The sequence below is a fragment of the Carya illinoinensis genome, chromosome 6, assembly GCF_018687715.1.
Source record: "Carya illinoinensis cultivar Pawnee chromosome 6, C.illinoinensisPawnee_v1, whole genome shotgun sequence".
Taxonomy (NCBI): Eukaryota; Viridiplantae; Streptophyta; class Magnoliopsida; order Fagales; family Juglandaceae; genus Carya; species Carya illinoinensis.
In genome coordinates, this window is record NC_056757.1 from 3646547 (window position 1) to 3668822 (window position 22276).

Below are 22276 nucleotides of genomic sequence, written 5' to 3' on the forward strand. Positions count from 1 at the left end.
TGAGTTTCAGCATCCATCTGATGAAATGGTTGCTAATACCTTACCTTTTATATCGATTTTTATCTACTGCAAAAAACTCAAAATTGGTTGGAATTAGTCATCCCAAGTCCCAACCACTGATGTGTTTGGATGCGAATGGACATTTGCATCCATAATAACTCGATGCAAAATAACTTTATTTGGATGCAATTGGTGCAAACAGTCTATCATATTTGTCCATTCGCATCCATAATAACTCGATACAAAAAAAAAAGTTTGGATGCGCATCCATAATAACTCGATGCAAAATAACTTTATTTGGATGCAATTGGTGCAAATAGTTTATCATGTTTGTCTATTTGCATCCATAATAATTTGATGCAAAAAAAAAAAAAAAAAATTGGATGCGAATGGACATTTGCATACACAATAACTCCATGTCCAACCAAAAAAAACCAAAGCACCATAGAAATAACAACTAAATTTAATGTGAAAATTTTTTGATTAACCTCATTCTGCAGCCACATGATCACCATGTACACTGTATTCCCTGTATTTTTTAAGTATAGTCATGACAAAAATATAAACTGCAAGCATTCCATTAAATCAAGAGAGCATAAAAATCATCAAGACAAATCCAACTATTATTAACAAGTATCTACAAGTTGCTTACACATATTTAGATGTTTTGCTCTTTCATTTAGCCAAGTCAAACTCCACATCTACATTAATTTATATATATATATATATATATATATTATAACATGTTACATGTGATGGGCAACAACCACCCAGAGACTTAGCCAGTTGCCAATTTCCAATCAAGTGTTAGCCACTTTCTACTTCTTGCAAGCTAGCCTCTGTCTTTGCACTCAAAATTTTTGGACAGACAGTGTGAAGGCTATAGCAGGAGTAGAAGATGGATTCTTTGGAAGGAATTGAGGAGGGAGGCTTCTCTATGTGACGGAACGAGAGGGTTTAAGTCAAATTGAATAGAGACTGAGACAGAGAGACGAATGGAGAGAGAGAGAGACTCACCTGCTAGGCGAGGCAGCGACAATGAGGTAGGGCATAGTGTAGGAAGGGGTGGCAATGCAGAGAGAGAGAGAGAGAGAGAGAGATATGAATGCACGGATACAAAACACAGTATTGGGATGGGGGGGAGAAGAAATATGAGGGGGAATTTTGAACTTATTGCAACGAGTTTCATTTCGTTGATGAATATTAAAAACACGCATGAACACTTTCAACATTGATTTAATTACGCTGCAATAGTTAAAAGTCGATGCAAATGACCTATTTTTTAATTGTGACAAACAATTTCGACGTAGTAGAGTAATATATCGCTGCAAATAACTTATAAAAACAGAACTGTTGGAAGTTGTTGTTCTATTTATAGTTCCAGTCAAATGAGGCGCTTCAAAATCCTAAATTTTAAATGATCTGGAACATTGGCTTGAGCGAAGTGTCGAGCGAGGGTTGAACAGCACATTCTGCCTGAGTTCGCTCGAGCTCAGTGTCGAGCGAACGTCAAGCATTCCAATCTACCTGAGTTAGTTCGAGCGCAATGTCGAGCGAACGTCGAGCGTTCAAGTCTGTCTAAGATCGCTCGAGCGCTATGTCGAGCGAGGGTCAAGCGTTCAACTCTGTCTGAATTCGCTCGAGCGCCCTATCAAGCGAGGGTCGAGCATTCAACTCTGTCTGAATTCGCTCGAGCACCCTGTTGAGCAAGGGTCAAGCGAAAACATCTGTGCGGTTTTAGAAATCTCACGCTATTAATGTGCATCCATCCATAATTTGGAAGCAATTACTCTTTATTTGCATCTAATTCTTTTGCCACGTATAAAAAAATCGATGCAAAAAGCCATATTCTTTGTAGTGTCGTGATACTATATAAGAGTATTGAACACAATTGTGTATATTGTGAAGAACTGTCCCACCTTTTATTGCATACGTAATGAAAATATATACATAGCTAATGCTAACATAAACGGAAAGAATATATTAATGTTGCTTTGCTGTACAGAATATCACAAGAACCAAAATAGGCAAGTAAAAACAGAGTTGAGTCGAAGAATAGTGCTCATCCTTGATCACGGAGGAATTGTTGTGCATGATTTCCGTTATCATCTGTTACCCGGTGCTCTAAAGAGGCACGCCTGCCCTTGAGGGGTGGGGGATGTACATTATGCTGCGTGGCCAACAAATATTACAAGACCACGCGTACGTACGTACGTGTTCCATTAATTCTAAATCTTCCACTGGTCCGCCATTAAAACAATTAGCTAGCACGACTACTGCAGTACTAGATCTGCACATATACAACTACTTTTGATAGCTGAGATGATCAGGACGACCCAACTAATTAATTATAAATGGCATTATATTATATGCTGATGATCTTAATCGAGTATTTGGAGTAGTAGTACTGCAATTACCATAAAACGATTCATGCATTAATCGGTGATAGTACTGGATCATCATGATTCTTTTGACAGGTTTAAGCATGTACGTCCAAATCTGCATTAATCCTTCACAACCAGAAAGCTAGCTGTTGGTGAATGCGTACGTCGTCCAATCCACAATATTGCAGCCAATTGCCATAGATTCGATGTGGATCTAAGTGATCATAGGTTGGCCAAAGTTAAAACGTTGGTACAGGGAATGATGAGTAAAAGAATCCCAATCCACCCAGCCAGTACTCAAGTGGCCCAATATTTTTCAATTAGAAGTGTTACGAAAAAAAAAAGAAAAAATAATCTAAGGTGCTACATTTTTACGATAAAATATTTTATAATCTAAGGTACGCTACATCAAGTTAGAGCTTACATCATTTTGTGAGTCTATTTTTATATGTAGTTTTTTTATGACTAGAATATTTATTTTTCTTTTTTAATATAGATTATAACAATGGATTTTAGATCAACCTCGCCTGTTATTATCAATTTAATAGTCGTTTCTATTTGATCAAACACCTTTTTTTCTTAACATTTTTTTTATATCAAATGTCAAAAGTCAGTATAAGTACCAATTAGGCAGACTCAGATGATCGATCTGCATGCTGCAATCTGCAAACACGAAATTATACGCGCACCAACTTATCGATTTGGAGAACCATAATTTATTGATCATTCATTGTCTAACATCATGGCGTCAGACAACATATATATATATATATATATATACACTTTGTTAATTAGTTTGCAATACCATGCCGATGAAAAAAGATGCATGCTTTCCCCAAAATGCTGTTATTAAAATGACATATAGGACCTATATTGTAATATTTGAGTAAAATTGGTGGCAACAACTCGCGGCAAATGAGGTAGATGATCATCCATTATTGCATGGGGTCATACATTAATAATTATTTATTTCATGATTGAGAAAGATTTAACTTGTGCCAATCATGCTAACATAATATAAATAATTAAACCTACATTTTTCAATCAACTTAAACTTTTTACATAAATAGTAATTTTACATTAGGTCAAAGCAGATATATATATATTTATTGAGTTCGAATCCCATCATATCCATTTGGTGTTGGTTTTTGGACACCCACCCATTTATTATTGCATGGTTAGTGCCTTGATCCTTACATAAATTAGAGAAAAGAAATTTGCAACCGTGAATTATATAACCATCGTGTAATCAATTTAAAAATAAATAAATAAAATATAGGATCCACATTAAAAAAATTTAAAAAAAAAATTACGCGACGTTTACACATTTCACAATTGTATGTAGAATTACTTCACAAATTAATGGTGCATAATCTATTTTATCCTGTTCTACCTAATTCTTCACGTCTGATTTAGCTGAGTAATTTTTTCTTGTCCGTTTTTTTTTTTTTTTTTTGGTGCTAGCTAGTTGATGACAGTGCTTGTGCTTCGAGTGTTGGAATCATTTAATGCATATAGGATTGGATAAGCAAGCTGCTAGCAACGGCCATTTTCTCCAAAATTCCACCTTATCGATTTCTGCCTTAAGATGATCATCAAATGCCAACATAGGCCATTTTCGGAAAACGTTAATGGCTGGCTAAAAGCACCTACATGCATGCTCCCAGCCAAAACTGCATGCATGCTCCCACCCAAAACGGATAATACTGGTCCATATATATTCTTGTGACCTAAATCTAGACATATGACCACTGATTGAATCACTGATCATAATCCTTGGTCGACCGATATTCTTGCAAAACTGGCACCACTCAAGCACTAGCATTAATAAAGGCTTTCTTCCATACTTACAAAACATGATTTCACGTCTACTTTACAATAAAAATAACTTTACAATCTAACAAATCACATCAAACTACATTAGTTTTGATCATACGCTAATGGGCTAAACAACAAGATCATGATGAGGTTCAATGATCAGGATATCATTATTGGCCGATGACTCATCCACCACAATACATGATGTTTAGCGATTCCAACTCGCTAGGGGTCACCACCAATCGCCATGAGAAGCCGTCGAACCTTCGGGCTTTTATGGGGGCCCCTGTCAGTTCTGCATTCTTGAAGCCTCAAGGGGAACCTACAGGTTTGTCAGGCTTAGGGTTTTTTGTGCCTTTCGGGGAAATACGAGAAGAGCTCTTCGAAGCCATGAGTGTATGATGAAAAAAAGTAAAGGGGGCACAAAAGGGTTCTAGGTAGAAAGACAAGGGCAAAAGGCACTTGGGGAGTAAAGGAGGAAGCAAAGAGACTATGTACAGCCAAGGGAATGAGTTTATATAGGCCCAAGTGATAGTTTGTATCCCAAAGTCGTGAGAACACACGCGCCCCATGGAGGTTGCACGAACTACATAAAGAAATGTGCAGGAGCCGCCTGACACCATCAATGCAAAAGGGACATAACGCACTTAATCAAGTGCCTGAAACCAACCATTCGAGACATGCCAATAAAGTTGGAATAGGAACAGTTGCCCCATGCACTGGGAGACAAAAAGACCAAGTGGGAACAACCCACGGCCTGACATAGGGAAGGGTCGGGAAGTGAAAACGCCCTCCCACTCCAACAAAGAGGATAGCTAATGGCTGAAAACACGGGAAGATGTGAAGATGAAAGCAATAAGAAATTCCCATCGAACCAGTCAATAGGAATTAGTGGGATAATTGTAAAGGGATTTTCCCCCCAGGCCTAAGGCCCAGAATGCAAGTCCAAACATAGGGAGCCCAAGCCAATCAAATGACCCATTGGCCTATTAAGTTCCACTGGCCACGATCATGTTGGAAGTCCCTAAAGATAGGAAAACGTGGGACACGTCCCCCAGCCCAGCCTCACCTTATGACGCCTAGCTTCTGAGGACCTATACGGCCAAGCCTAAACACAGGGAACCCTTGATCCTCTGAAAAGCAAGTGCACGGAAGCTGACGGAGAGCGCCTGCAAGTGAACAGAGGAAGAAGGCACGCTGCATTTATTGTGCCACCTAAGAAGGCCACGCCGCATTAAAAGGCTCTAATCAAGGGGACATCTAAGGTGACGTATATCCTTGACATAGGGCATGGGCCTTCAAGAACGAGGTACAAAAGGCAATTCTCAAATACGAAGAACTCTATTTGAACTCTATATTCACTTATACGAAACTCTAAAATGATACTAACTTTGGTATTGGAGACTCTCCAGCCACCATCATGGCTACTGTCTCGTAGTGTTTTCTTTATATTCACAAGCCCAAAACTAAAGACCCGAGTTGCTGAGAACCCGGCCTAAAGGTATGTGAAACACGAAATTAATAATGGGGGTGGCCAAATATGGCCCCATGGTGGAAAGGGATTGTTTTGTGTTTTTTTTTTTTTAATTTAATTTTAATTTTAGTTTTTCAATTTACTTACTTTTTTTATAAAAACAAAAAAAGTTGAAAAAAAAATGTGCTACAATAAGTGGTGGATTGATTGCAGACTAGCCTAAACAAAAACCACTGCAAGAAATCAGGCATTTTTCAATGCTCAAAATCGTTGCAAAAACCCTACATAATCACTGCAATTGCCCATTTTTCAGCGATTTTTAATTCGCTGCATCGTCGACGAAATTAAGTTTTCACTTCTGATCAATTTCAGCGATAGCCAGAATTCGTCGCAAATAGCTTATTATTTCTGACGATTCTGGTGGTCGCAAATGGTTCAAAATTTGCTGCAAATGTGCATTCCTTAGTCAATGGAAATCATCGCAAATGCTAAAAAAAATCGCCACAAATAAGCAATTTCCAACAAATATGTGTTTCGCCACTAAAAGCTTACGAGAACCATAAAGACGTTTTGCGACGAACATTATTCGCTGTGATGATATATTTCCATCCATCACGAATTCGTCGCAAATATCTATAGCCCTTTTCATCGAAGATTTTCAATGCTAAAAGTTTATTTGCAAAGTACGTTAATCATCCTAAATAAGTATGTGCGACAAAAATTCTTATTTTGCGGCTACTAAAATTCACTGCAAATAGTCCATTACAAAATTTAAAAAAAAAAAATACTAATGAAACTATATGGCTGTCATGGCCATAAAATCTTGAATATAAACGTTTATATATTATTGATCTCATCTGATAAGCAATATTACTAAATTATCCCAAATAAGATTCTTTTGAGCTAAACAAAAAGTAGATAATTAATTCCAAGTGAGAACCATGTGAACATTCATTCATAAACTGTTAAAAATCATTGATCAGTTTTCCAGGAATTGATCAAAGATTTTTAACTTTTACATTCCAAATCCTTGAACCTTACAAACTTAAATCTCAGGTTTTAGCAAATTCTAAATGTAATACAATATTAACATAATCAACTGAATCCAAAATGGTCCATAACACTTATAGGCAACAACATCCACTGCCTTGGCAGGGCCAGGTGAGACAGGATCAAGTAATTTCACACACACGGCAGTGATCCACTTCAGAGTTTATCTACCACCATGAAATTGTTCATGTTGAATTGTACCCCAACAAAAAACTGCCCAGTGAAACAGAGTCATCTCTAACATGCATCCAGGTTCAATATCCCTGAACCTTCATCCAGTACAACACATCCTCACACATACATTTTGGTCCAGCCATGCATCAACCAAAAGGCAGCAACCAATATATATAGTAGCTTGATAAACAACCACCTAGTAGGATGTGTGCTCATGAGTTGGTGCAATAAACCTGACAACATTAAACTCCAAACTATTATTGCCCTTTGTGAATCCTTTATATACCAGTCCTAAGGAATAAACATACGACCATACGCCTTATACTATAACTAACACACTGCCATAGACTTGTACTAAAATGCCAGAGGGAAAACCCATTCGACATACACATGAATTATGTAGCATCACAAATATCAGCATTGCAACCCATAATGACGTAGAGCCAACTTAAACCCTATCTAAACATACATGTAGTTTTCATCAATTAATTTAGCTACACGTACATCAAAATCAAAAACCAAATCTCATTCTCTGCCACCCATACTTTCTCCTATATAATAGAAATTTTAATGATCTTGCAATAGCTAAAAGTCCAAAAATAAGCAAACATCAAATGAATTTTGGAGAAAGGACTAAAGGAAAATAGGGTGCACTTTTTAGTACTAAACTAAAAAAACTGACAACTACTTAAGTAAGCTAAAACCAAAACCTTGTCTCGAGGCCCATCCCAAACTGCATTGTCTTGTGTCCAGCAAGTGCCTATTCTGGAGCTTGTCCATATAAACACTATTTAGCTGCTTCAACCTGAAAGGTGGATACCAAACATGGACACAATGAGTGTTAGTAAATAAGAGGTGAATATATTTCTAATCAAAGAAATTAATAGTGCATTTTTTTTTTTTTTGGAAATCCTTGGGTGTCCAGGCCAGCTTGCGCGCACCTCGACTAATCTCATAAGGCCCTGAAGTTAACGGCCAGGTAAATCTCCAGTGGCCCTGAGGGGACTCAAACTAATGACCATTGGGGAGCAAACCCAAGGCCTGACCAATTGAACTACCCCTCAGGGTTTAATAGAGTGCATTATAATCATTACTTACAAGGCATTTAATCCGACCTCAGCTTCTGGTTTGCAGTATATGTTACCAATGTTTACTGTGATCATGCAATTTTCAGACAACTCCAAACACCCACAAAATTATTTAGTGGTCACGTAACCCCATTGATAGACAACCACACAACCACAAAAAACTGCTGCCACAGATAGGATGTTTTTGTTTTCTGTTTTGCTTCATTCTAAGCTCGAATATTCATCCACTGGACTAGAATATATTGAATAGATGAGGGTTCTTGGAGTGAGAACAGATTACATGTGAGAAGGAGAGGGAAAACAAAATGAGAAACTGTTACCGCTGTTGTCCGTTACAACATTCTGTTGTTGTGTGTGTTGCTGCTCCCCTCAGTTTCAGCTACTTAGAGTTGGTTTTGGTCTGACATTTTAAGGTCATTTGGTAGTCCTAATATCACATATTGAGGCTGAGTTGAAGAGATGAAATAAAAGCAAACTAAGGTGCCGAAACTTAACAGGAATCAAGGGTTGAAGTTTCTGAAATTTTTCTGCACTAGGACAGCCAAGAGCTTGTGTATTTTCTTGTTTTCAAACCTTCCCTCTTTCTAATACAGTCCTAATTACACAAGCAAGGATTTAGAAGTGATCAAATGGAGATAAACAAGCTAGAGAGTCAACCAAACAGAAACTAGTAGGAAGGAATCAATTGCATAAATTTAGAGGAGAAAACGCATTGCAGAAAGAGTTTGGCGCTATGCTACAGTTTTGGACAGAATTAAAAGAGGGATCTTACCTACTACTTTGGTGGCTTATTTTAAAAATTAGGTTTGGTTCAATAGCACTAAAATATCCCATTAAAATAAGTTTTGGACTCATAAAAATATTTAGAAGATTTTAAAACACTTGGCTCGATTATAAAATTATCCGCTAAATTTAAAAACAAGGATTCGACATTTAAAACGTAAACACAAGAATCATGACCAATCGAGAGAAAAAAGAGCGGATGGTCACAAGTATACCTTTTTTTATTGGTTAACGTAGGATACTTATAGAGAAAATACCAGAGAAACACAACCAAAAGGCATAAGAGGAGTTATAAAGGAGTTATCAACTGGGGAAGTTGGAACACTCAGATTACTTGCTAAGATTATGAAGTTCACTGAACTCCATCAAGTTTGAAAAAAAAAAAAGTACCTGTAGCACCCGCCAAAGCACACATACTCATAAAAAATAGACTTCAATATGCTTGACTACTCATTTGATGACCACTAGACTAAAGTTCTCCACTACTTCTTGCAAGAAGTCTGCCACATTCTTTCGCTCTGGGCAACCAAAACCCATAAATGCAAAGAACTCAAGAGCAGCATCACAAGGTCCTTGGTATACAATATGGCCCTCACATAAAAGTATGACATCATCAAACAACTCGTAGGTCTCAGGAGCTGGTTGAAGCAGAGAAATTACAGTGGTGGCTTCAAGTGCACAAGTTGAATGCTTGAGATATTTGATGATCTGATAGGTAGTAGAACTATCAAGCCCAGTTGATATTTCATCCATGTATAGCACTCCTGCTGGACCAACCAGCAATTCACCTGGAAATCATATATCTGTCCAATAAGCATAAATCAACACACCATTGACTACTATATCATTAGCAGAGAAATACATGGTAAAGACCTGTTGTAAGCTGCTTCTTTTGTCCCCCAGAAATACCCTTGAGCTTTTAATCCCCCACCAATGTGTCAACACAGATGTCCAGCCCTAAAATCTTTGTCATAACATATTAGTGATAAGTTGAAGAAGACAGATTCAGCAACAACTTCCTATCCCATTTTTCTAAATCTTTAATTACTATATATACTATAAACACTTTTCTTATTAAAAAAAAAAAAAAAAAGATTAAAAAGAAACAGTTCCTAGAGCTTAGAACACATAAGCCAATCTACATGACAACTTCAACACATTTGACCTGATGTCATTTCATAGCCTCTTTCCAAAGGGACATGTCTTTGACATCAGAAGTTTTGAAAACCAGTTTGGATCAATCTGTTCACTCTTGTAGAAGAGAGATTATATGATTAAAATAACATTCTTATCTATTTAAGCTTTTGGAATAAACAGTGATCTAATAAAATATCGTAACAAAGTTCTCAACTTCAAACTTTAAATTCACACTTCACCTCATTTCAAATAGATATCTCACTTCTTGGATCCACTTATTTAGTAGAAGCCTGCCCACACATGAGCAAGAGTATTAAAATTTAAATTAAATTATTAAGCACATGTCTTCCTTTCAGTTTAAGTTTTTAGGGCTGTTAGAGGGTATGGTTGTAATTAGTATATATGAGGGTGTTAGTGTCATTTGTATGTAGTATGTATAAGCTCAGAAGATCAATGAATAAAATCACTTGTAAATAATAATAAAATAATCTATACTTACTAAACACAACCTAAGAATCAAATATGCAACCAATATGAACACCGGCTAATATTAACTTGAGCTATATAAGTCAGATAATTAAGGATATATTTGGGATTACGGTAGAAGTCATAAAAATTGTTTAAAAAGATTCAAAAGCCCTCTAATGATAAAATTAAGTTATTTGATTGTTACATATTAAAATATTTTTTAATTTCAAAAAAGATAAAAAAAAAAAAAAATTTTCTCAAACATGTTTTTTGAATAATGTGGAAAGTTCCAATTTTAAAAAAGACTGTCAATAAACTAAAATACTCATATAATTTTTATATAATTACATATTTACCTTTTGATCTTATCATAGGCCTAGGACTATCTCAAATAACCTTTTATGTCATTTTCTACCTCAAAAATCACTTATAAAATATATATATATATATATATATATGTATGAATTGTTTCCAAACAAATATAACATGATTGGAAATATTTTTAGATATTTAGTTACTAAACATTGGAGCTCTCTTGCAACAACAATGGACAACCCACCATCAACATATCTAATAACAACTATATCTTCCACAATATTTCCTATTTCCTATGAAAGTCGTATCCTTCACATTTCAAATGCCGCATTTTCCAATTCCACCAACGATTGTATTCCTTGAGCAGAAAATATATCCCTTCATGGTATCCGTTTCGAGCTAGCACCAATCCCATGTATGTCTGCTTTATGGTTGCAACTTGGGAGGGGTGCTTTAGATTTTTATCCTGGTTGTGATGGTAGAAACAAGAACATTTCAATTCTAGCTCTGCATGAACAGGACCTAAAGCAGAGGTACGTATCAGAGGGATGCACGACTAGGGTGGTAGCACCCGTTGAAGCTCATGGGGGTAACATTAGAGAGTCACTCAGAAGTGGGTTCTTGGTGAAATAGAAGGCGAGCGAGTGCACCATGGTCACTCTCTCTCTATCTCTCTCTCCAAGAATTCTTCCTTTATCTTCTCTTCCACAAATTTAGAAAAGTACAATGGAACTTGATAATGCGTTGGGTGCATCACTGCATTATAGGAGAAGCATTTCCACTTGTCTACGAAGTGGTATGAGGATACTCTAGTGCCCATAGTAGATGCTTTCTCTGCGTTTCATTATTAACCATGCATTAATTTAGGTAGATCCCACTCAAAGTTAATTCACAGTAGATGATGACTTGAATGAACAAAATATCCTCCTCATCTACTGTGACGCCCCCAAATTCCGTTTGGGATTGGACGGACATTTGAAGCGTCGAGACATGTAACACAAGGTTACTTGCCCCCGTTCATGACATATAAGATGCAATGTTCCTAACATGCATATAACATTATGCAATATTCGCAGCGGATAAATTATTTCTTTAGCAATACTATGCACCAAATTGAAAATATCCCAAATGTTTAAAACATACTTGATATATAAAGACTCATTGAACAACTAAGATCATAACACTAGTCCAAAATGATTATGATCCAAAAAGTACTGGAAATGCAACTTCATCGTACAAGTAGTAATTTACATTAACTATTATATTAACATTGACATCGCATCGTCGCTCAATCGACTGTGTCTAGTTGGTCAGTTCCTGATTCTCCTTCAGGTCCTGTAACAAGATCTACCATTCGGGGGGAATGGTAGTTGGGACTACCACAGTGAGATTTGATTACAAATCTCAGCAAATTAACAAAAAACTTCCACACAGGCTAATGATGCATGGATGACAGTAAAAGCATAAATGTATAATCAAATTCATAAGTAATTAAAGCATAACTTGGCATACAACATAGCATAATTGACATAACTTAAAATGAAACATGAACTGAACTTGACTTGACATGAACTTGATCTGAAACTTGACTTATCATGAACTTGTTCTGAAACTTGACTTAACATGAAAAATACATACTCCACAGTTGTTGTAGCCCCATGTATTCTACGTGTAAATACATACTCCACAGTTGTTGTGGCCCCATGTATTTTATACAAACTTGACTTAACATGAAAAATACATACTCCACAGTTGTTGTGGCCCCATGTATTTTACGTGTAAATACATACTCAACAGTTGTTGTGGCCCCATGTATTTTACATGTAAATACATACTCCACAGTTGTTGTGGCCTCATGTATTCTACACATCACAATGCAGTTAAATACATACTCAACAGTTGTTGTGGCCCCATGTATTCTACATAAACTTGACTTAACATGAAAAATACATACTCCACAGTTGTTGTGGCCCCATGTATTCTACACATCACAATGCAGTTAAATACATACTCCACAGTTGTTGTGGCCCCATATATTCTACATAATCTTGACTTAACATGAAAAATACATACTCCACAGTTGTTGTGGCCCCATGTATTCTACACATTACAATGCAGTTAAATACATACTCCACAGTTGTTGTGGCCCCATATATTCTACATAATCTTGACTTAACATGAAAAATACATACTCCACAGTTGTTGTGGCCCCATGTATTCTACGTGTAAATACATAATCCACAGTTGTTGTGGCCCCATGTATTCTACACAAACTTGACTTGAACATAACTTGAAATACATGACCAACTTGAGATAAAAACATTTCGTAACATGGCATAACATATAATAGACAACATATTTAACATGATATACTTGTAATGTACAGTAATACATGACAGAATATATTATGTAACAGATAAAAATTGATGACAGAATAAATTCTGTATAATAGACAATTACATGCTAACTTGGCATGGCATGACATATATGATAACACGCATACATACACTGTAGTTCCTTTACTTAGCACACATACACAGTAGACTGCTAGTAAGTTAAAAGCTAACTTACCTCGATTTTCGCGTTTCTTACAAAACCTTAAGCGCGATCATAAGGAACTGTAATTAGTGATTCTAAAAGTTAGCACTAAATCACTAATAAATTAAAATATGGAAAATACTAACTTAAAGAGTAAAATTTCTATTTTACTCTCTGCATGTAGGAAAATGACCGTTTTACCCATAACTTAAGAATTTTGCATACTAACTCCAAAAGTCACCAAAATTTACATGCCTCATGTAAATTTTATCCTCAATTCAAATATCAATTTAGAAAAATTTAAAACTAATCACAACTATTAAAACTCCATAGGGTCGAAATTCTCATATGCTATTTCTATTGATTTTTGTTTCCAACTTGTTTTGATCAACCTTTTGATCTATGACTTATAAATATGTGATCTTCAAACCAAACCATCACATGGTTTAAAAAGATGTCCTAAAACATATATAAGCTTCTAATTCAAGATCACATGGTTAAAAATTAACCAAAACATAAATTTAGCCAAGAACATCCACACTTTGACTTATCTAAATATCTCTTTACATAAAATTTCATATCTTTGAAACTAACATCAAATATCTTCAAAATAATAATATAACATGTATATAAGATGCTTAGGATCCTCCAATAAAATTATCAAAGTCATTAGAATAGGTTTAGACCACCAAAAAGTTAAAATTTCTCAAAACAGAAACTGTTTTTCCTCTTCCAGTTTCTAAGTTTCTAAATCTAAGAAAATATTTCATCAAAACCTTTAATCATGAAAAACTCCTCAACCAATAGTCATATATACATGTTAAAAATACTCCATAAAAATTTCGGACCAATATCTATCCATTAACTTGGTCAAAAACTCCAAACTATAACATATTCTCCAGTTTATCTCCCAGAATGACCTTTCTATAGTTTACATAATATTTGACTGACCAAATGATCTTCAAATGGGGCAAATAAGATATCCATGTAAACTAGACTAAAAAAGGAACAACTTATATGAAGGAGACTGTATGATAAAATACTTACAACAGCTTCGAAATGGGCGTGCAAAAGAACTCCTAAAAGCTATCCGAGAGAGAGTGTTTGATAATCTTTTATTGGAAGGTGTAATTGAAGATAAGTTCGTGGGTGCTGGCTGGACATACTTATGGAAGAGATAAGGGAGGTGATAAGGCTGGAGTTGAGAGTTGAGTGTGGTTTTCTCCTACCCAAAATATCTATAAAAGATTATCTCAAAATATTCTATCCAATAATGTCTACAAAAATCAGCTCAATATATTTTCCAAATGTGGAGTAGACTTGGAAGATTAAGATGGCTAAAATATTTCCATGTGTCCAAATAAAATTTCGCTAACCTAATTTGGACATTTCACACTGTGATTTTGAAAACACTGTGCTTAGTACGTTTACCGAGGTTACTATTCACTCCAAAAATAAACGTAATAAACTTAGTACTGAAAAATCCTAAATATTCAATTAAGCCTAGTGGTGTAGACCATAATGTATTCTGACACTTCTAACTATCTCAAATAATTAAAATCGCATTTCTGGCACCATAGTGAGTGATAACACTAACTATATTGACAGGCTAAAACCTATGCGATTAGTAGATTCGTGAAAGCTTATAGAGTTTTCACGAGATTCCTAAAGTCAATAGAAATTCCACAATTGAATTTCTAGCGGGCTGTTACATCTACTATTTCATTACCACAGTAGTACAGTGGATATATAATGAATGAGCACAAGCACTTGGGCTAATATTAATTAACACTGACTCAATTTTGTAACAAGCAAGGAAATTATTATAATATAGAGAGTGATAAAAAGAGGCATAAACTTGAGGCGTGCTTAAGAGATATATACATAAATTATGCAGGTAACATTATCTTAAGATTTGAAACCTGAGAAAAACTTATACCACTTCATGATTATCTCTTTATTGCTTGTATATACATATTTTCCTACCGTACGAAGTTGAAAGCATATTGCCAGGCTTAATTCTAAGTATATTGATGCGTGAAGAGTAGGCTTTCAAAGTCGATAACCGGGTACCAGTTTTCATTTCTATTTACAAATTGGTAAAGAACAGAGAAAGTCAGACTAGGGGCTTATAATTTTAATGTGATAACTTTACGTGTATATACTAAGAGTGACATTAGATATAGACTTGTAGTACAAGTTTTATTAACTGATATATCACAAATCAGAAGTTAAAGTCCAAAAGGTTAATCATAGCTATATTTATGGATGCATGGGGTGACCACACAACAACAGTCACCCCGTTCCATTTGCAACTCCACCATGGTGATGGTTTCCCCTAGGGGTGCCGCTTTGACATGAACAAAGTGACACCTTCTAGGCTCCTCCATTCGAGTGAAAGCCTCAAAACGTGTCTAGTGTGTTTGCCTATATAAATAGGACCATTTTGCACTTGTTTCAAACCCGCTTTATCCCTCCATTTTGCACCAAACCATGAGACCATATTCCCTCGCGAGAAACTTATAAAACCAATCCTACACTTATTTTTATCAATATTGTTGAGTTTGGCTTGATTTCCTGCTGAAATTGTATTTTTTGGAGCTTGGCTTGACTGTTGCTTGACCCTCGCTCAAGCAAGCTGAGATTGACACTTCGCTCGACACTCCGCTTGAGTGAAGTGAAAACAGAGAGTTTCGCTGGACGCCCACTCAAGGCTCCGCTCGACGGTATGCATCCAGAGAGTTTGGCTTGACACTCACTCGAGTCTCTGCTCGAGCGGGAATGCAACCTTAACATGCACTCAACACTTCGCTCGAATGTTCGCTCAAGCGAATGTTCTGAATTAGCGCCATGTGCTATAAATGCAAATGCATAATTTTCTCTTCATTTCAGAGAAAGATGAGCAGCCAAGTTAGAGAGAGTTTTGAGAATTCTTTTGTATTGAATCCTAAGAGTCCATTGGGTGTATTGGGGCTTTGGGATTGAGGATTTTGTGACCAATACTCTTGTACTCCATCTTTGTTCATAGTGAATTTGTTGAAACCGACCCCGACAGTGGACGTAGGCTCACATTGAGCCGAACCACTTAAATCTTGGTGTTCTTTGTGTGCTTGTTGTTTATTTTGTTGCTTCCGCTATTATTTACTTCAACTTAACCTTTGTTTATTCAGTTCATTCCCAACAAACTGGTATCAGAGCGCCAGGCTCTGTGCAAAGTCGTGAGGAATGGCTATGGCAAAGTTTGAAGTGGAGAAATTCAACGGTTAAAACAGCTTTAGCTTATGGCGCATCAAGATGAAGGCTTTGTTACGACAACAAGGCTTGTCGAAAGTATTGGAAGGGAAGGTATCCGATGATTCTCCTGCACCGGCAAAAGAAGATGAAGACAAGGCACATAGTGCCATTTTGTTGTCATTATCGGACGGAGTTTTGAGGGAGGTTGCTGATGAGGAGACCACCGTTGGTCTTTGGTCTAAGCTTGAGAGTTTGTATATGAAGAAATCTATCACCAACTGTTTGTATTTGAAGCAACGTTTATACATACTCAAAATGAAGGAAGGTACTCCTATCTCTAAACACTTAGATGAATTTAATAAGATTATCATGGATTTGAGGAATATCGATATTAAGCTTGAGGAAGAGGATCAAGCTCTAATCGTTTTGTGTTCGTTGCCTATGTTGTTTGATAATTTTGTGAATTCGATGTTGTATGGTGGAGATACTATTTCTTTAGCGGATGTGAAATTTGCTTTAAACTCTAAGGAATTGAGAACTAAATTGAATTTGAAGGGGACAAATAATCAAGCCAGTGGTTTGTTTGTTAAGGGTTCCTCTAGCAGGGGAAGATCAAATGAGAGAAGTTCATATAAGAATAGGGGTAAATCCATGGGCAGTTCACAATCGAAATTTAATAAGAAAAATGTTAAATGTCATTATTGCCATAAATTTGGCCATTACAAAAATGAGTGTCCTGAACTGAAAAACAAAGAGGAAGGCACTAGTTCCTCTATCCCAAGAGGGACTGGTTCACTACCTATGAGTTAGTCAACAGTTGCTCCGTTTTGATGGGAAATGATATGGCATGTAGCATTGTTGAGATTGGTTCAGTTAGGATTAAGATGTTTGATGGGATTGTCAGGACATTGTCTAATGTCCGACACATCCCAAATTTGAAGAAAAATCTTATTTCCTTGGGCACTCTTGATTCTTTAGGTTTCCGGTACACCGGTGAAGGTGGAGCTATTAAAGTCAGTAAGGGTTCCATGATTGTAATGAGAGGAGATAAGACAGATGGTCTTTATTTCCTTCAGGGCAGTACAGTGACAGGCGCAGCTACAGTGTCTGTTTCAGATAATCCAGACTCAAACAATACCCATCTATGGCACATGCGTTTGGGTCACATGAGTGAAAAGGGGATGTTTATCTTGAGTAAGCAGGGTTTGTTGTGCAATCAGAAGATAGAAAAACTTAAATTCTGTGAATATTGTGTGTTTGGAAAATAGTGCAGAGTTCAGTTTCCTACAGGAGTTCACAGAACTGAAAGTACTGTGAACTATATTCATTCTAATCTTTGGGGTCCATCTTCAATTCCATCCAAAGGTGGAGCCCTGTATTTGCTTATCTTTATTGATGATTACTCAATGAAGGTTTGGGCTTATTTTCTGAAACATAAGAGCGATGTATTTGCTAACTTTAAACAGTGGAAGGTTTTGATTGAAAATTAGACAAGCAAGACTGTTAAGCAACTCTGAACTGACAACAATATGGAATTCTGCAGAGGTTATTTTGATGAATTCTGCAAAGGTGAAGGCATAGTGAGGCACCGCACAGTGAGACATACTCCACAACAAAATGAAGTAGCTGAGCGGATGAATAGGACTCTATTGGAGAGAGCCCGTAGTATACTTTCAAATGTCGGCTTGTCTAAAGATTTTTGGGTTGAAACAGTCAACACAGCTTGCTATCAGGTTAACCGTTCTCCAGCCACAGCTATTGGCTTAAAAACTCCAAATGAGGTATGGGCTGGTACTCCCTCTGATTATTCAAATTTGAAAATTTTTGGTTGTCCTACACATTTCCATATTAATTATAGAAAACTTGAGCCAAGGGCAAAGAAGGGCATATTCATTGGATATGCTAGTGGGGTGAAAGGATTTAGGTTATGGTTTACTGATCCCAAATCACCTAAGCTTGTAACTAGTAGGGATGTAGTATTTGATGAACAATCATGCTTAATCCGAGAAAGGAGTTTACTGTGTCTACAGGTGAAGAGTAGAGTAATGGCAAGAAGGTGGAGTTACAAGTTGAGGCTTTACAAGGGGTGGCAGACGACACCCAAGATCACGTTATTTCAAATGAGCATGATCATGATTTTGATGATGGCGCACAGGGTGAGCAAGATTACAGCATTGCTACTAGTAGGCAGAGGAGGCAGATCAGGCCACCTCAAAGATATGCTCATGCAGATATGGTGATGTATGCACTTACTACAGCAAAGGACATAGATGGTCAGGAGCCTTCCAGTTATTCAAAAGCTGTCAAAAGTAAGGAGTGTACACAATGGTACGCATCAATAACTGAGGAGATTGAGTCTCTTCATAAGAACCAAACTTGGCATTTGGTTAAGTTGCCTAAGAAGACAAAGAATGTTGGTTGCAAATGGGTCTTCAAAAGGAAAGAGGGAATCTAAGGTGTTGCAGATGCAAGGAACAAGGCACGCTTGGTTGCAAAAGGCTACAGTCAGAGAGAAGGCATCGACTTCAATGAAGTTTTCTCTCCAGTTGTGAAACATAGTTCGATCAGGGTGTTGCTTGCCATAGTGGCAGCACATGACTTAGAGCTTCAGCAACGTGACGTTAAAACAGCATTCCTGCATGGTGACCTGGAGGAGACCATTTACATGCATCAGCTGGAGGGGTTCATTGTTCAAGGAAAAGAAGATCATGTGTACAGATTGAAGAAATCATTGTATGGTTTGAAACAATCTCCGAGACAATGGTATAAACGCTTTGACTCATTTATGATAGATCATGGTTATGTGAGGAGTAGCTATAATTGTTGCGTTTATTATAGGCAGTTATCTGATGGGTCTTTCATCTATTTTCTACTTTATGTTGATGATATGCTTATTGCTGCTAAAAGCCTATATGACATTAGTTTGTTGAAAACCCAACTTAGAAATGAGTTTGAAATGAAAGACTTAGGTACTGTAAAGAAGATTTTGGGGATGGAGATCCACAGAGATAAGAAAGCTGGAAAGTAGATTTTGTCCCAGGGAAAGTACATTGAGAAAGTTCTTCAAAGGTTTGGAATGTTTGATTCCAAACCAGTAAGTACACCACTTGCTACACATTTTAAACTTTCAGCATCCCTATCTCTTTAGACAGATGAGGAGGAATGGCTCATGGTTAGTGTTCCTTATTCCAGTGCAGTTGGTAGTATTATGTATGCAATGGTTTGTACTCGTCCAATATTTCACAGGCAGTGAGTGTTGTTAGCAGGTACATGGCTAACCCGGGTAGAGCTCATTGGCAGGCTGTGAAATGGATACCCAGGTATTTGAGAGGTACTTCGAACCTTACTTTAATATTTGATAGAGAAACTAAGTACAATTCAAGGGTGGTTGGTTATGTTGATTCTAATTATGTTGGGGACTTGAATAAGAGAAGATCATTGATATAGTATGTTTTCACTTGAATAAGAGAAGATCATTGACAGGGTATGTTTTCACTTTGAGTGGCTCTGCTATTAGTTGGAAAGCAACACTACAATCTACTGTTGCTTTATCAACTACAGAAGTAAAGTATATGACAGCAGCCGAGGCTGTTAAGGAGGCCATTTGGTTGAAAGGTTTGATAAGTGATTTGGGATTACATCAAGATGCAATTTCAGTGTTTTGTTATAGCCAGAGTGCAATATATTTGACCAAAAATCAAATGTATCATGAGAGGACAAAGCATATTGATGTCAGGTATCATTTCCTTCAAGAAATTGTTACAGAGGGCGTGTTAGAAATTCAGAAGATTGCTACTAGTGAGAATCCAACAGATATGATGACAAAACCAGTTCCAGTATACAAGTTCAAACTTTGCTTGGACTTGATTGGTGTTCAGGGTATGTGATTCCCTTAGGGGATTTGGTGGAGGGGGTCGGTTCCTTGTTCAATGGTTTTTTGTTCAGGCTTGACGGAATTCAAGCCAAGGTGGAGATTTGTTGAGTTTGGCTTGATTTCCTGCTGAAAATATATTTTTTGGAGCTTGGCTTGACTGTTGCTTGACCCTGGCTTGACTGTGGCTCGACCATGGCTCAAGCAAGCTAAGCTTGACACTTCGCTCGACACTCCGCTCAAGTGAAGTGGAAACAGAGAGTTTCACTCGACTCTCACTCGAGGCTCCACTCGAGTGGTATGCATCCAAAGAGCTTTGCTCGACACCTGCTCAAGTCTCCGCTCGAGCGATATGCATCAAGAGAGTTTCGCTTGACACTCGTTCGAGTCTCCGCTCGAGCAGGAATGCAACCCTAACGTGCGCTCGACACTTCGATTGACTGTCCGCTCGAGCGAATGTTCTGAATTAGCTCCGTGTGCTATAAATGCATCATTTTCTCTTCATTTCAGAGATAGATGAGCAGCCAAGTTAGAGAGAGTTTTGAGAATTCTTTTGTATTGAATCCTAAGAGTCCATTGGGTGTATTGAGGCTTTGGGATTGAAGATTTTGTGATCAATACTCTTGTACTCTATCTTTGTTCTTAGTGAATTCATTGAAACCGACCTCGACAATGGACGTAGGCTCACATTGAGCCGAACCACTTAAATCTTGGTGTTCTTTGTGTGCTTGTTGTTTATTTTGTTGCTTCTGCTATTATTTACTTCAACTTAGCCTTTGTTTATTCGGTTCAATCCCAACAAATATTTATTATATTGGTGAGATAGTGCCATAGAAGACTAGGAGAGGAGAAGCAGAGAGAGTGGATTTTGGGTCGTGGAGAGGCGCAAAAGATGAGATTGAAAAATGAGTGTTCATTCCAGAGAGATGGCGTAAACGAGAATCACCCAGGGATAAGTACAATCATTATAAAATCACGCAGGTACGAGTTGGGTAATGTTAAGGATAGTATTCGGGGATGACGTTTTCTTGAGGAAAGTTCCACAGAAATGGAAGTGAGCTTAGCAAAAGTACTCCCAAGTGGGAGAGGGGTCAGGAGATGTTTGAAAATTGTAGACAAGGTAGGTTTGTGTAGGAATGAATACAACAAGCAATAGGAAAGAGGTAGATTTATGATTTAGATCCTTAACTTTTCTTTCTTTACTTCTGGGTTTCTGTAGCATGTACCTTAGATCCTTAACTTTTCTTTCTTTAATTCTGTGTTTCTGTAGCATTTACTCCTTAAAATCGTTCTTGTTAGAAGAACAGAATTCGCAGGAAAACGTCAAGAAGCATTGAAAAGCCTTTTCTTCAAAATCAGCCAACTTGCAAAATTTTTCTCCCAAATAGTCTTCATGTTTGTGAGATGTACATATTGTCACACAATTTCTTATGAAAAGCAATTTCAATAAGTATCTAGTAGGTCTTTACATACTCTGAATTATATGTCAACACATTGGCTAGTTAAAGAAAAAAAAATCGAGTAAATCCAATTATTGTCTTATAAATTCCCATTTATATTTTTGAAAACGAAAGCATTGTTTTAATAGAAAATTTCAAAACGAAAACTGGAATTTTTCATGAATAAAACCATATAGAAAAAATTATTTAAAAAATATATTAAAGGAGTCAGTAGCTAAGTTATCAAGTTTTTGCAATTCAAAGACCCGAGTTTTCCATTTTTGCAAAATTGATAAATAAATTTTAAAAAAGCTTTCAATTAGTTATCTTTGTTAAATTTTAATTTAACGTGATGCAACACGCAATATCAATATCAATGTTAGCCAATGAAAGATTGAAGTGATGCATCAATATGCCACGTGTCAATCGTGTTAATTTTTAGTTATCAATTGTTAAAAAGTTAAAAACTAAGATCTCTAATTGTCAAAACAAAACTTGAAAAG

General features: G+C 36.7%; 1 long non-coding RNA gene across 1 annotated transcript; it reads right to left on the reverse strand.

Moving 5' to 3' along the window:
• Positions 1–9073: 9073 nt before the first annotated feature.
• Positions 9074–10377, reverse strand: LOC122314188. Its single transcript, XR_006243638.1, has 2 exons — positions 9645–10377; positions 9074–9559 (listed from the first exon to the last, which is right to left on the reverse strand). It is a non-coding gene; the product is annotated as an uncharacterized LOC122314188 (long non-coding RNA).
• Positions 10378–22276: the final 11899 nt, after the last annotated feature.